We start from the raw sequence: 3590 nt of genomic DNA on the forward strand, positions 1-3590 counted from the left end.
AAATTAAATTTTGGACTTTTAACATATACACGGCCCAAACAGATTAATGCAATCAACTATCATAATATATACTAAGATGGTATTGTTCTTTCAGACATGTCCGAAAGAACAGATACCATTTTAGTATATATATATATAGTTAAGGCTCACCGGCCACTTGACCATCTTCTTCTTCTGTGCGAATGCACAAACAGTGCCCGAAGTCTTATGGGAATCGGCAACGCGCCGCGAGTAATGAGTATAATGGCCGGGGGCACTACGAATGTAGTGCGGGACAATACGTTGAGAATGTGGGTTTCGCGGGAGGCGTGCCGGAGATAAATCCCTGCAGTGGCGCTATCCTCTATGTCCTCGGTGGCTCAGATGGATAGAGCGTCTGCCATGTAAGCAGGAGATCCCGGGTTCGAGTCCCGGTCGGGGCACACATTTTCATCTGTCCCCGTTGACGTATGTCAACGCCTGTAAGCAGCTAAGGGTGTTCATTTCATTGTAATTTCAACTATCATAAGCCTGAAGAGCCACTTTTCACACCGCGGACATGCAGGACGAGAATCATTGAGGTTCTGGAAGGTACCGACAGGTATGTAGAACCATGCCGACGTCAGTGCTGAGGCGAGCTCCGCTGTTGCACGGGAGAGGATCCGTGTCACGAACAACCCGATGGAGGTGGTCCTGCAGATTCTCGACTGGCTTAAGTCCGGGGAATGGGGTGGCCAGGGGAGTAGGTGAACTCGCGGAACTCATCCTGGTGCTTTTCGGACAACGCTCAACACTGCGAATTGTGTGACACGTTGCATTGTCCCGCTGATAGGTGCCAACGAGCCGAGGAAACACAAACCGCATGTAGGTGTGGTTACGGTCGCTAAGGATAAATGCATACTTGTGTTGATCCAATGCGCCTTCCAGAATGACGAGATCACGCAGGAAATGCCACGAAAGCATTACGGAGACATAATTATCCTTCCACCGTGTGGACCCTTCCGACGATTGTTGCTAGGCCGTACACGCCAACGCCCATCTGGCCGATGGAGCATAAAACGTGATTCATCTGAAAAGGCCACTTTAGTGGCCGTCCAGTTGCGTTACTTTTCAAATTCCAACCTTCCGTGATGGTGATCAGCATTCGGCATGGGTCCATGAAACCGGCGTTCGCTGAACGGTCGTTGAGGAGACTTTGGTGCTAGTACCTTGCTCATCTCGGAGGACAGTTTCGTCGACAGTTGCACGTTTTTCCCGACCGTACACATCTCCGCAGTCGTCGTTCACCGCTCTCATCTACAGTCCATGGTGCACCGCAGCTGTCTCGGGGTTTAGACAGCGCCTTTTTACCATGCACGGTATACTTTAACCACGGCGGCAACTGAACAGTACACGAAGTTAGTCGATTCGGAAACGTTTCCACACTTGGTGCGTTAATCCATTTGGACGACAGATAAACCGCTCCTTTTTCACATTGCGACCACGGCTGTGCTGTTTCCGCGTCCCCTGACACGCTTTACGTACCCTCAACTGCTAGTGCTGCCACCTCCTGTCTGTATGTGGGTATTACACGTTGACGCCGAATAGACCCTGTGGTGGACTGTGTATGATTTGCTGGCCGCGCCTGTCGGCCTGTACTGGTTGCTATTGTGAAAGCCAGAGACTGTTTCAGCGATGGGAACGGAGATTAATGGATCAGTCTTCGCTTAGTCCGGCTAAATTGGCGGTAGTCTTGATCGACGATGCTGTGCTCAAGGGTGATTATTTCCCCAGTATTTCCTGTGTTTGCTAACACCCTTTGGGAAATAAAGTTGAAAATCGTGGTCAGAAGCAGCTCTTTCATGACTTCCTTAGTGGCAGGCGTAAACGGCCAATGGAAATGTTTGAATTCTGTTTCTGATGCTGATTGGCCGTAAGGTCTGGATTTCACATGTGTAGCAGTGCTTCGCCGTCAACGACCGTGCCGCGGTGGACACGTCGGTTCCCGTCATATCACCGAAATTAGGCAGCGTCGGGAGTGTTTGGCACGATGGGTGGCCATCAAGGCCGTAATTCGCTGTCGGTCTTCTGGGATGCACTCAGTCTCGTGATACCAACTGAGGAGGTACTTGATGGAGTGGTAGCGGCTGCGCGTTGCGAAAACTGAAAACCTGGACTGTGGCCACGGCCGCGAGATAAGATTTCGTCCGACGTCACGGATGCCTCGAGGTCCAGGCGAAAAGAGCATTTCAATCTTTGGGTGCGTATATATATATATATATATAACCCGGGTGATCAAAAAGTCAGTATAAATTTGAAAACTGAATAAATCACGGATTAATGTAGATAGAGAGGTACAAATTGACACACATGCTTGGAATGACATGGGGTTTTATTAGAACCAACAAAATACAGAAGTTCAAAAAATGTCCGACAGATGGCGCTTCATCTGATCAGAAAAGCAATAATTAGCATAACAAAGTAAGACAAAACGAAGATGATGTTCTTTACAGGAAATGCTCAATATGTCCACTATTATTCCTCAACCATAGCTGTAGTCGAGGAATAATGTTGTGAACAGCACTGTAAAGCATTGGTGAGGCATTGGCGTCGGATGTTGTCTTTCAGCATCCCTAGAGATGTCGGTCGATCACGATACACTTGCGACTTCAGGCAACCCCAAAGCCAATAATCGCACAGACTGAGGTCTGGGGACCTGGGAGGCCAAGTATGACGAAAGTGGCGGCTGAGCACACGATCATCACCAAGCGACGCGCGCAAGAGATCTTTCACGTGTCTAGCAATATGGGGTGGAGCGCCATCCTGCATAAACATCGTACGTTCCAGCAGGTGTTTATCAGCCAGTCTGGAGATGATGCGATTCTGTAACATATCGGCGTACCTCTCATCCGTCACGGTAGCAGTTACAAAACCAGAGTCACGCAATTTCACGAAGAAAAAAGGCCCGATAACGGTAGATGTGTTTCTAATAAAACCCCATGTCATTCCAAGCATGTGTGTTAATTTGTACCTCTCTATCTACATTATTCCGTGGTTTATTAAGTTTTCAAATTATATATATATATATATATATATATATATATATATATATATATATATATATATATATATCTGTGTGTGTGTGTGTGTGTGTGTGTGTGTGTGAGCGCGCGGACGCGTTCTGGGTTCTGAAACTGAGAAAAGATAATTTCAAGTGTTGCTGAAGTACGACTTCTTACTTGAAAAAACGCTAAAGGAAACGGAACCAGGGATGTTCTTCCGCGGTACGTTAAAATCCTTAAAGTGGTATCACAGCCGGATCGCATACCCACATTCTAGCTAATAAATCGAAGTGTTTCCGCGAACGTTGAAGATACTTTGCAGTCGAACCAAAGATATTTACCCAGCGAAGTGACGCAGCGGGCATGAAGTGACGAGGATCAAGTTTCCGAGACGCTTCCTTCTACAAGGCCATACAAGTTTCTGTCCTGTTCTGCTACAATTGACCTGTGGATGCGAGGACTCTCGACTATTCCTACGTTTCCAAATTAAACAGAATTCTTGCATCTACAGAAGAGGTCACACCCAAAATGTTACACATTTGAAACTTACACATTTGAAACTTACACATT

The 3590-nt window shown here is 47.1% G+C and overlaps 1 non-coding gene across 1 annotated transcript; it reads left to right on the forward strand.

Annotated features, from left to right (window-relative positions):
• The first annotated feature begins 348 nt into the window (after positions 1–348).
• On the forward strand, positions 349–422 carry Trnat-ugu. The gene has a single exon. It is a non-coding gene; the product is annotated as a tRNA-Thr (tRNA).
• The last annotated feature ends 3168 nt before the right edge of the window (positions 423–3590 follow it).

The sequence above is a fragment of the Schistocerca piceifrons genome, chromosome 3 (assembly GCF_021461385.2).
Source record: "Schistocerca piceifrons isolate TAMUIC-IGC-003096 chromosome 3, iqSchPice1.1, whole genome shotgun sequence".
Taxonomy (NCBI): Eukaryota; Metazoa; Arthropoda; class Insecta; order Orthoptera; family Acrididae; genus Schistocerca; species Schistocerca piceifrons.